This window comes from Puma concolor, chromosome D2 (genome assembly GCF_028749965.1).
Source record: "Puma concolor isolate L17-30 chromosome D2, mPumCon1.1.hap2, whole genome shotgun sequence".
NCBI classification, from domain to species: Eukaryota; Metazoa; Chordata; class Mammalia; order Carnivora; family Felidae; genus Puma; species Puma concolor.
Genome location: NC_141677.1, coordinates 13288282 through 13301344, shown reverse-complemented (window position 1 = coordinate 13301344; position 13063 = coordinate 13288282). Strand labels below are relative to the sequence as shown.

The window sequence follows — 13063 nt, the reverse complement described above, 5'->3', positions numbered from 1 at the left end:
CGACATGGAGCTTGAACCCTTGAACTGTGAGATCATGACCCTAGCCGAAGTCGGATGATGCTCAATTGACTGTGCCACCCAGGTGCCCCAGTAAATTATTTATTTTTAAAGTTTATTTATTTTGAGAGGGAGAGGGCAAGCAGGGGAGGGGCAAAGAGAAGGAGGGACGGAATCCTAAGCAGGTTCTGTGCCATCAGTGCAGAGCCCAATGTGAGGCTCGAACTCAAGAACTATCAGATTGTGACCTGAGCCGAGATTAAGAGTTGGATGCCTAACTGACTGAGGCACCCAGCTGTTGATGGTGAGCACTTCTACACATAAAAACTCATTTAATTCTCACAACAGTCCTGTGAAGTAGTTCCTCCTAGTATACATTTTACAGATGAGGAATCTGAGACACACAGAGGTTAAATTATCCAGTGTCCCATAGGTAACATGTGGATGAGGTCGAATTTCTTTCCAGCAGACTGACTGCATGTAATGTTCATATTACATTAAATAGGAACACATATGATCTTAATTCCTGTGTATGTTTTCAGAATTCTTACAGTTGCAGGAGAAAGAAACTCACCTCAAACTGATGTAAGCGAAAGAAAATTTACTGTTTCATTTGGGCTGATGAAAGGCTTCACGCGTAGTTGGAGCAACTCCACTTTCCCTTGTGGCCTTATTTTCACACAGATTTTTTCCATACAGTAGCAGAAGTACCTCTCAGCTCTTCTAGTGTTTTTTGGTTTGGTTTTGTTTTTGAGAGGGCACAAGTGAGCGAGGGGCAGAGAGAGAGAGAGGGAGAGAGAGAGAGAAGCAGGGCTCACCTGATGTGGGTACTTGAACTCATGAACTGTGAGATCATGATCTGAGCTGAAATCAGATGCTTAACCAACTGAACCCCAGGTGCCCTCAGTTATTCCAGGTTTAAGTGGTCCTTTTGTTTTAGGTCTTGGGAAAGAGAGAGATGGATCCTCTCTTCAAGAGCCCATGTCATTTTCTAAAAGGTTGGCTCTGCTTGGGTTAGGGTCTTCACGTATGGACCAGTTGCTATATGCAAGGAAATAGAGGTGAGGAGTCACTATATTGGCCATCCTGGGCCATGTGTCCACTCCTGTGGTGGGTGAGTGACAGCCCACCAGGCAGAGAAAGTACACTTCCCACAAGGGGAAGATGCTGGGCTCAAAATGGCAGAAAACAGGTGAGAACCATTTTGATAGTATAGATGGAACTCTTCAGATGCCTTTCCCAGGTTAAGATTCTTCCACTCTTAGAAAATAACACAGTTGGGGGCACCTGGGTGGCTCAGTCAATTGAGCATCCAACTCTTGATCTCAGCTAATTTCTTTTTTTTTTAATTAATTAAAAAAAAATTTTTTTTATTTTTAACAACAACAAACACACGATGTTAGCAACATGGATTCCAGAGACAAACTGAGGTGAAACGGAATGCAGAACAAACTAGTGGAACTGTTTCTTTCAGTCTCCATTCCTGTCACCAGAGGATACCAGGGCCAGGATGCCACATGCCTTTTAGTATAAGGAAAAAGTCCCTTGACGTTTCTTCATCTATCACTGGAGAGGTTGAATGAAGTGTACTGTAACAGCTCATTTCTTGATCTCAGGGGTGTGAGTTCAAGCCCCATGTTGGGCTCTATGCTGGGCGTGACGCCTACATATATTAAGAAAAAAACACAAACAAACCATGTTTTTTTAGAAGAATCTGTAGAAGAATTAAAGAAATTGTCGGCAATTTGAATGAATATTGTGAATAAGGAAAATGAAAGCGTTATAAAGGGCTATGTAATTTAGTTTAAATAATTTACTTTGATGCCTGTCATGTCCTCAAATTTTCTTTGATTCTTTATCTACGATAAAGACCCCTTTAGCAGTCTGATAAAGTCTGTGAGCTCCTTAGAATTTTTTTTTAAGATTTTATTTTTAGATAATCTCTATACCTAATGTGGGGGTCAACTCACAACCCTGAGATCAAGAGTTGCTGACAATATGCTACAGACTGAGCCAGCCAGACACCCTAGAATGTTTTTTTAAAGTGTTTATTTGAGGGGGGAGGGGCAGAGAGAGGAGAGAGAGACTCCCAAGCAGGCTCCACACTGTCAGCCTGAAGCCCGATGTGGGGTTCGATCTCACAAATCATGAGATCACGACCAGAGCCGAAAGCAGGAGTCAGACACTTAACCGACTGAGCCACCCAGGTGCCCCAAAATGTTTTTAAATACAGAAAATACACAGGATTTCATATAAAGAACTTATAAAACTCAACACCCAAAAAACAAATAATCCAGTTAAGAAATGGGCAGAAGATATGAATAGACATTTTTCCGAAGAAGACATACAGATGGCTAACAGACACATGAAAAAAGGCTCAGCATTACCCATCACTGGGGAAATACAAATCAAAACTATAATGAGATACCACCTAACATCTGGCAGAACAGCTAAAATTAACAACATAGGAAACAACAGGTGTTGGCAAGGATGCAGAGAAAGGAGAACACTCACTATTGGTGGGAATACAAACTGGTGCAGCCACTGTAGAAAATAGTGTGGAGGTTCCTTAAAACGTTAAAAATAGAACTACTCTGTGATCAGCAATTGTACCAAGAGGTATTTACCCAAAGGATACAAAAATGTACAAGAACGCTAATTTGAAGGGATACATGCACCCTGATGTTTACAGCAGCATTATCAACAATAGCCAAATTATGTAAAGATCCCAAATGTTCATCAACTGATGAATGGATAAAAAAAGATGTGGCATATGTATATAATGGAATATTATTCGGCCACAAAAAAAGAATGAAATCCTACCATTTGCAACCATGTGGACAGGGCTAGAGGGTATTACACTGAGCGAAATAAATCCAAGAAAGACATACCATATGATTTCGCTAGTGTGGAATTTAAGAAACAAAACAAACACAGGGAGAAGAAAAGAGGAAAACCAAGAAATAGACTTTAAAAAAATTTTTTTTAATGTTTATTTTTGAGAGAGAGAGAGACAGAGAGTGCACAGGGGAGGGGCAGAGAGAGGGAGACATAGACTCCTGAAGCAGGCTCCAGGCTCCATGCTGTCAGCCCAGAGCCTGACACGGGGCTCTAACTCACGAACTGTGAGATAATGACCTGAACCGAAGTTGGACCCTTAACTGACTGAGCCACCCAGGTAACCCAAAACAGACCGTTAGTTATAGGGAACAGACTGATGGTTACGCGAAGGGAGGTGGGTGCGGGATGTGTAAAATAGGTGAGGGAAATTAAGGAGGGCACTTGTTATGATGTGCACTGGCTATTGTATGGAAGTGCTGAATCACTAAATTCTACACTTGAAACTAATTTTACGCTGTATGTTAACTAACTGGAATTTAGTAAAATTGGAATAAACAAATAATAAAGCTAGGAAAAAAAACATAGGCTTTTAGATGAGAATCCAGTTATGTGAAATAAAGTTATCAAAATACTTAAAAATTGTAATGTAATGTGTGTTCATTAATATTTTAAATGACAGAATCTAGCAGCAGGTCTAATAAATGCTGTAATTTTGAAATAGTGATGCATGTAAAATATATCTTGGGATATCTATACCAGCTGTAATGTGATAGATGTGGGATCACAGATGCTGCTAATCAACTATTTTTTTTTTTGCCTATGTGCACAATTTTGGAAAATGCCGAATTTCAGTTAGAAGACACCTTGAGTCTATGGATTTAGGGTAAAAAACACCTCCCTTAGGCTCTGTCCAGGTAATCAGCCCAGTGGTCCAACTACCTGGAGTTGAGTGAGGTCTTACTCTATTCTTGTTAGTTACCCCTGATCCCAGTTACATGACCTATACTATATTTCTTCGGCCAAGCTTCCTAGATGCAGCCTTTGGGTTTCTGAGGAATATCCACCTGCACTGTCCCATTATGGTGCAGTCTCCACTTTTTGGGATAGTCATGTATGTTTTCTTGAATACCATCGAGGCCAGGTACTAACCTTGACCTACCTTTAGTCTGAGTTTCTGGTGGTCATGACTTAACCACTGAAGATATATTCCCTCTCATCTTTTATTCCTAATAAGCATAGATAATAACTCAGATGCTAGGCCATTTCTTTTCTTGTCTTCCCAGGTAATGATCAGCCTCATTCTAAAGTAGTCTGCCTCTCAGAGGAATTGAGAAAAATAGTTCCCAGTAGGAATTAAGAAAATGTGATTGAGAGGAATGGATACTAACATTCTATAAAGAGGGAAAAATTGCTCCTGACACTATGGAAATTGGATGCTGTTGAGAAGAAAGAGTGTTATATATAACCAAAGTAATGGAGGAGACAGCCAAAAGATTTTAGGGAGAAATTGTAGCAAAAGCATAGTACCTGAACGTGTGGTCTCAAGTTTCCGTTCCGGGAGGATACCTGCAATACCGTGAATATCACTAAAATTTGCTAGGATGGGCTCCTTATTGGAATGGAAATACATGTCTTTGTTAAAAAACAATCCAATGTAAGATTTGAGAGCTGAAGAGTGTATATCAGGAAGATATACATACTTGTTTGGTGCAAAGAGTAGTGACATTAGGGTAGAAAGCACAGGGGACAATGCTAGGACTGAGGAATAGAAGAGATCTATAGATTATGCTGTATATCATTTGGTAAAGAGAATAAGGTTATCCTCCTAATACAGATTATAAAAGAGGCACAAAAATCAGATAAATGATGAAAGATTTCAGCTGTCTTAAATTCTGCTAGAGGCTTCTTTTCTCTGGAAAAGACCTGATTTGTGTGTGGAGTGGGGAGGGTCCATTGTTAAGTTCCTTGGCAGAAACAAAATGAGAGGAAAGATTCCTTTGTTTTGAATTCTCATCAACAAGGAGGAAGAAATAAGTGAAGTGAAAGAGCCTCAAAGATTGTGGGAAAAGAAGCTATTTTTGAATCTTCTCAATGAAAAAAATGTTGAATATAATCAAACTGCTTCCTAGGGCATTAGGAAGGTATAATTTGAAGAGTGGAGAAGAAATACCATATTCTTTTTTTTTTTCATTTTTTAAAAAACAATGTATTTTTAATGAGTTAAGCATACAGCTATTTCCGTTAGCTTCTATACACACGCTTGCAAACAATTGTCTTTTTTTTTTAAATATGAAATTTATTGTCAAATTGGTTTCCATGCAACACCCAGTGCTCATCCCAACAGGTGCCCTCCTCAATGCCCATCACCCACTTTCCCCTCTCCCACCCCCCCATCAATCCTCAGTTTATTCTCAGTTTTTAAGAGTCTCTAATGGTTTGGCTCCCTTCCTCTCTAACTTTTTTTTCCCCTTCCCCTCCCCCATGGTCTTCTGTTAAGTTTCTCTGGATCCACAGAAGAGTGAAAACATATGGTATCTGTCTTTCTCTGTATGACTTATTTCACTTAGCGTAACACTCTCCAGTTCCATCCACGTTGCTACCAAAGGCCAGATTTCATTCTTTCTCATTGCCAAGTAGTATTCCATTGTGTATATAAACTACAATTTCTTTATCCATTCATCAGTCGATGGACATTTAGTCTCTTTCCATAATTTGGCTATTGTTGAAAGTGCTGCTATAAACATTGGGGTACAAGTGCCCCTATGCATCAGCACTCCTGTATCCCTTGGATAAATTCCTAGCAGTGCTATTGCTGGGTAATAGGGTAGGTCTATTCTTAATTTTTTGAGGAACCTCCACACTGTTTTCCAGAGCAGCTGCACCAGTTTGCATTCCCACCAAGAGTACAAGAGGGTTCCCGTTTCTCCACATCCTTGCCAGCATCTATAGTCTCCAAACAATTGTCTTAATGAAGAGGTCAGTTGAAGGATGCATTATATGTAGTGTAGTTTCAAAGAGGTAAGCATATGGCTATTCCCATGAAATACCATATTTTAATGATTCAGTGTCCCAATTAAAGTGGAAGCAAATCAGAGCTCTCTAAAACTTGAAATATTGGGCTCAGCCAGCCAGGTGCCCCTCATATTATTTTTTTAATTGTGCTGAAATACAGATAACATTGACCATCTTAATAGTTTTTTTTTTTTTTTAAGTTTATTTTGAGAGAGAGCGATAGCAGGGGAGGGACAGAGTGGGGGCAGGGGGGACACTCGCAAGCAGGCCCTGCACTGTAAGCACAGATCCTGATGTGGGGCTCCATATCGGGAATGGTGAGATCATGACCCCAGCTGAAATCAAGAGTCAGATGCTTAACCTTAAGACTGAACCATCAGGTGCCCTGACAATTTTTTAAAAATACTAAAAAATTTTTAAATTTATTTTTATTTATTTAAAAAATTTTTAAATTCTTTTTTATTTGTTTATTTTTTAAATTTACATTCAAGTTGGTTAGCATATATAGTGTAACAATGATTTCAGGGGTGGATTCTTTTTTTTTTCTTTCTTTTTTTTAATTTTATTTTTTTTAAATTTTTTTAACGTTTATTTACTTTTGAGACAGAGAGAGACAGAGCATGAACAGGGGAGGGGCAGAGAGAGAGGGAGACACAGAATCTGAAACAGGCTCCAGGCTCTGAGCGGTCAGCACAGAGCCCGACGCGGGGCTCGAACTCACGGACCGTGAGATCATGACCTGAGCCGAAGTCGGAGGCTTAACCGACCGAGCCACCCAGGCGCCCCTCAGAGGTAGATTCTTTAATGCCCCTTACCCATTTAGCCCATCCCCCGCTCCCACAACCCCTCCAGTAACCCTCTGTTCTCCATATTTAAGAGTCTCTTATGTTTTGTCCCCCTCCCTGTTTTTATATTATTTTTGCTTCCCTGCCCTTATGTTCACCTTTTTTTAGTCTTTATTTTGAGAGAGAGAGAGACAGACAGAGTATGAGTGGGGGAGGGGCAGAGAAAGGGAAACAGAATCCAAAGCAGGCTCCAGGCTCTGAGCTGTCAGCACAGAGCCTGATGCAGGGCTCGAACCCATGTACCATGAGATCATGACCTGAGCCAAAGTCAGAGGCTTAACAGATTGAACCACCCAGGCGCCGTGACAAGTTTTAAAAAATATTTAAAACAGTTTTTTTTAAAATTTTTTTTTAATGTTTATTTATTTTTGAGACAGAGACAGAGCATGAATGGGGGAGGGGCAGAGAGAAAGGGAGACACAGAATCTGAAACAGGCTCCAGGCTCTGAACGGTCAGCACAGAGCCCGACGCGGGGCTTGAACTCACGGACTGCGAGATCATGACCTGAGCCGAAGTCGGACGCTCAACCGACTGAGCCACCCAGGCTCCCCTAAAACAGTTTTTTAAAGTTTATTTATTTTGAGAGAGAGAGAGTGTGCAGGGAGGGGCAGAGAGAGGGAGAGAGAAACTTCCAATCAGGCTCCACACTGCCACCAAGGAGCCCGACGTGGAGCTCAAACTCAAGAACTTCTAGATCATGACCTGAGCTGAAATCAAGAGTCAGACACTTAACTGACTGAACTACCCAGGCATCCCTTGAGGATTTTTTTTTTTTTTTTAAGTAATCTACACCCAGCATGGGGCTCAAACTCACAACCCTGAGACCACGAGTCTCATGCTCCACAGACTGAGTGAGCCAGGTGCCCCAGACCCTCTTAACAATTTTAGGTGTGCAATTGAGTAGTGTTAAGTACATTCACACTGTTGTGCAATCTTAACTCCTATGTCTCCAGAACTCTTTTCATCTTGCAAAACTGTAACACTGTAGCCATTAACACTATTTCCCCCTTTCCACAGCCATTGGCAACCACAATTCCACTTTCTCTATGAATTTGGCTACTCTAGATATTTCATTTAAATGGAATCATACAGTATTTGTCCTTTTGTTACTGGCTTATTTCACTTAGCATGATGTTCCCAGGGTTCCTTCATGTTATAGCATGTGACAGAATTTCCTTTCTTTTTAAGGCTGAATGATATTTGACTATATGTGTATACCACATTGTGCTGATCCATTCATCCATCAACGGATATTTGGGTTAGTTCCATCTTTTGGCTATTTGTGAATAATAGCGCCGTGAACATGGTTGTACAATTATCTGCTTGTGTCCTTCCTTGCAATTCTTTAAAAAAATTTTTTTAAAATGTTTCTTTATTAGTTGAGAGACAGAGCATGAGCTGGGGAGGGGACGGAGAGAGAGGGGGAGTCACAGATTCTGAAGCAGGCTCCAGGCTCCGAGCTGTCAGCACAGAGCCTGACGCGAGTCTCGAACTCATGAACCATGAGCTCATGACCTGAGCCGAAGTCAGCCGCCTAACCGACTGAGCCACCGAGGCGCCCCTTTCCTTGCAATTCTTTTCAAAGTATTTTATTTGAGGAATTATGTAGTCATCTCATTGTGAAGAACATCCAGAAAACAGCTTAGATGTTTAAAAACAGCTTAAGAAAAAGATAAGTAAAGTGGGTAAAGGATGTGAACAAGTAATTCATAGAAAAGGGAATCAAAATGAATAGATGCTCAGCTTCCCTCATAAAAGGAAATGTAAATAAAATGTATATTTCACTTATCAGACTGACAAGTAACCAAAAATTTAATAGTATTCTGCGAAGGGCAACGTTGTGATGATACTGGGACTTGCCTACAGTGCTGGTAGGATTGTGAATTGGTGCAGTTCCTAAAAAGGGACATTTGTTATTAGCTCTCAACATTAAAAATGCTCTTCCCCTTTGATTCAGCAATACCCAGTTTGAGATTGTTTACTACAGTTATTTTTGCACAGGTATAAAAAATAATTGAGAAGGTTTAATCTTTGCAGTATTATTTATAATAGCAAAGACTTGGAAGTAACCTAAGTCCATCAGTTTGTGAAGACTGGTTATATAAATTATGGTGTATCTATACAAATACTGTGTAGCCTTAAAAAATGTAAAAGCTTCTGACATGGCTGTGGGTAAATTTCCAGGTTATATTATTAAATGAAAATGTAAGGAATAGAACCCCATATAGAGCATGGTATCATTTGTGTAAAGAAAGAAAAAAGCATATCAGCTTGTATAAGCACAAAATGTGTGTGGAAGATACTATAAGATACTAATAAAACTGTTGCCAGTGGAAAGAGCTAATGACTAGCAGAAATGGAAGGGAAACTTTTAGTGTATTCCCTTTTATTCTTTTGAGTATCATCTATTTAAAAAATTAAGTGAGAAGGGCACCTGGGTGGCTTAGTTGGGTAAGTATCCAACTTGGGCTCGGCTCATGATTTCATGGTTTGTGAGGGTGAGCCCCACTTGGGGCTCTGCGCTGACAGTGTGGAGCCTGCTTGGGATTCTCTTCCTTTCTCTCTTGCCCCTCCCTCCCTCCGTCTCTCTCTCTCTCTCTCTCTCTCTCTTCAAAATGGTTAGGTAAACTTTAAAAAATAAAAGAAAAGGGGCACCTGGATGACTTAGTTGGTTAAGCGTCCGACTTTGGCCTAGGTCACAATCTTGCCATTCTCAAGTTCGAGCCTTGTTTTGGACTCTGTGCTGACAGCTCGAGGCCTGGAGCCTGCTTCCGATTCTGTGTTTCCCTCTCTCTCTCTGCCCCCTCCCACTCATGCTCTGTCTCTCTCTCTCTCTCTTTCAAAAATAAATAAACATTAAAAATTTTTTAAAGAAAAAAAATTAAGTGAGAAAGATGTATCTGGAAAAATATAAGGAGCATCCCTGAAATGAAGAAGAAACAGCATAACAATGACTTTGAGACACTTGAATGGACCTCTTCAGAAAAATACTGGTAAGGTTGAGCCTCCAAATCAATTTGTGAAAAAATGGGAAGATAAGAAAAGAAGCTTCTAGGATTGATCTAGACTAAAAAGTAGTACAAATGCCTTGGGTGTAGTAATATACGGCTTTTAGTTTAAATCTTGAATATTTTGAAACCTAGGAAACACCCAGATACTCGTTGCCTTTAGTTAGCGATTGTTAACATTTTGCCACCTTTGCTTCATCTTTTGAAAATATATTTAATGTCGCATAGAGATGACAGAAAAATCACAGATTGACTCAATTTTTCATCTTTTGTCGTGTCTATGGAAAATGATTCTTGTCTTTAAAAAAAAAAAGCCTGGGGCGCCTGGGTGGCGCAGTCGGTTAAGCATCCGACTTCAGCCAGGTCACGATCTCGCGGTCCGTGAGTTCGAGCCCCGCGTCGGGCTCTGGGCTGATGGCTCAGAGCCTGGAGCCTGTTTCCGATTCTGTGTCTCCCTCTCTCTCTGCCCCTCGCCCGTTCATGCTCTGTCTCTCTCTGTCCCAAAAATAAATAAACGTTGAAAAAAAAAATTAAAAAAAAAAAGCCTGTTTAAAAGCATGTTGAAGATAAAAGGAGGTGGTATAGTGTTTGGCCATTTTGAATTAGCCTGCATTCCAAGAGAAGTTACATGTAGTAATTTATGAAAGAACTGGGAAATACGATTGCAAAAATTCCTGTCCGTAATCTTTAAAGAGTAATGAGCAAGGGGAAATAGAACCTCTAGGAAAGATTTTTGTGAACATTTAGAAAAGCAGTAATCCTAAGGAAGTAGGAAGAGTTGAGCGAGTCTTGCTAAATTTGCCTTCGTTTGTTTGTTTGGATTGCAATTCCCTGACAAGCCAGGGAAATTTGCAGAGAACAGTGCAGTATTTACTTTCTCTGTTGATCATCATTATCTTCCTTCTCGTACTCATTATTGTCAATAGAACAAATCACAAAGGAACAACTGTTCCTTCCAAAAATATTCATACAATTCAGAGGTGTTTAAGTTACCCCATTCCTCTGATTGACAGTATATTCTGGGACTGACAGTTTATTTTGATTTCAGGGGAGCATTTCACAAAGTTCATGATGTTCTTGCATGTGAACTGGATAATAGGAGGGCTTATAACTGAGAAGTTTTACACACAATTTGTATGGGTTCTGTCTTTGGTCAAAGTCATATATCTAATACACACAGACACAGACACACACACACACACACACACACACACACACACATTTTGTTTCGATCTTACAAAAATTGCACAGGACAGAGCTGGGAGAGATAATTAATGTTGGAGTGTTCAATGTTCAGTATATATAAATGTAAAGTTCTGCATTTACATGAATAATAATGTGTTAAGTCCTGCTTCAGTAATTAGTTGTACAAGGGGCACCTGCCTCTGTCAGTAGAGTGCACAACTCCTGATCTTGGGGTCGTGAGTTTTAGCCCCATGTTGGGTGTAGAGATTAGTTTAAAAAAATTAGTTGTACAAGTATAGAATAGAGAAGACCTGACTTGAAAGTTCTTCTTGGGAATTCATAAGACTTTATAGAAACAAGTAAACAAGTAGATTTTCTTTTAGTGTCAGTGTTAGTATTTAACTTTGTTTTAGGATGGACAGTTTGGCCATGGCTTTCTCGAATCTTAAACATGTTTACTTACTTTGAATAATTGTCTCAAGAATTTTTCCCAGGGAAATACTTCAGGGGACAAGAATAATTTAAAAACAAAACCATGTTTTTAGCTGTTTTTTTTTGGGGGGGAGGGATAGAAATGATTAAGTAAATTGTGGATCTACAGGTCAACATTAAAGAGCTTAATATGATAATTCTGTGGCTGTATAGAAAAATGTTCACCTGTTAATAAAAGAAGTAGAATAGAAATTACATATCTATTTCACTTGTAAAAAATTCTATTTACATGTTAATGAAAATTGAAAAGGCATTTAAAACTAGTGAAAACTATTTTTTAGGATAATTATAGTTAAATTTAAACATTTAAATTTTTTTACATTTGAATTTTTTTTTTAATTTTTTTTTTCAACGTTTATTTTTATTTTTGGGACAGAGAGAGACAGAGCATGAACGGGGAAGGGGCAGAGAGAGAGGGAGACACAGAATCGGAAACAGGCTCCAGGCTCTGAGCCATCAGCCCAGAGCCCGACATGGGGCTCGAACTCCCGGACTGCGAGATCGTGACCTGGCTGAAGTCGGACACTTAACCGACTGCGCCACCCAGGCGCCCCTACATTTGAATTTTTATGTTAGAAATTATTTGAGTATAGTTGATACACAGTGGTACATTAGCTTCAGGTATACAACATTGTGATTCAGTTTCTCTATACCTTATGCTTTGCTCACCACAAGTGAAGCTACCATCTGTCACCATAGAACGTTGTTACAGTATCATCGACCGTATTCCCTATGCTGTGACTTTTCTCCCTGTGACTTACTCATTCCATAACTGGAAGCCTGTATCTCCTGTTTTGCCAATTCACCCCCACCCCATTCACCTCTGGCAAATATCAGCTCTGTATTTAAGGTTGATTCTGCTTTTTTTTGTTTATTCATTTGTTGTTGCTTTTAGATTCCACATATGAATGAAATCATATGATATTGGTCTTTCTCAGTCTGAATTATTTCACTTAGCATAAGACCCTCTAGGTCCATCTGTGTTGTTGCAAATGGCTCAAACTCATCCTTTTTTATGGCTGCATAATATTCGTCTGACACACACACACACACACACACACACACACACACACACACACACCACTCTTCCTTATCCATTTATCTATCAGTGGACACTTGAGTTGCTTCTACATCTTGGCTATTGGAAGTAATACTGCAATAAACACAGGACGCATACATCTTTTCAAACTGATACAGTGTTTTTATTTTCTTTAGGTAAATACCCAGTAGTGGAATTGCTGCGTCATATGGTATTTCTATTTTTAATTTTTTTTTTATTTTTTTATTTTTTCAACGTTTATTTATTTTTGGGACAGAGAGAGACAGAGCATGAACGGGGGAGGGGCAGAGAGAGAGGGAGACACAGAATCGGAAACAGGCTCCAGGCTCTGAGCCATCAGCCCAGAGCCCGACGCGGGGCTCGAACTCACGGACCGCGAGATCGTGACCTGGCTGAAGTCGGACGCTTAACCGACTGCGCCACCCAGGAGCCCCTCTATTTTTAATTTTTTGAGGACCCTCCATACTGTTTTCCACAGGGGTTGCACCAATTTACATTCCCACCAACAGGGCACAAGGGTTTTGGGTTTTGTTTTTTGTTTTTTGTTTTTTTCCCTCCACATCCTCACCAACACCTGTTATTTCTGGTCTTTTTGGCACTAACCATTCTAACAGGTATAGAG

General features: G+C 39.9%; 1 protein-coding gene across 4 annotated transcripts in view; it reads left to right on the top strand.

Moving 5' to 3' along the window:
• The window catches only part of TBCE (tubulin folding cofactor E), a 94779-nt gene that overhangs the window by 6348 nt on the left and 75368 nt on the right, over positions 1 to 13063 (top strand). For 2 of the 4 annotated variants that reach the window (XM_086679631.1, XM_025915004.2), the window contains exon 1: positions 7933 to 7954. The exons of 1 other annotated variant lie outside the window; for it this stretch is intronic. The gene's annotated coding sequence lies outside the window, so the exon portion shown is untranslated. Of the gene's footprint in view, positions 1 to 7932; positions 7955 to 9569; positions 9690 to 13063 lie in introns of those variants that run through there. One more of the 4 variants, XM_086679630.1, reaches the window with a different exon arrangement.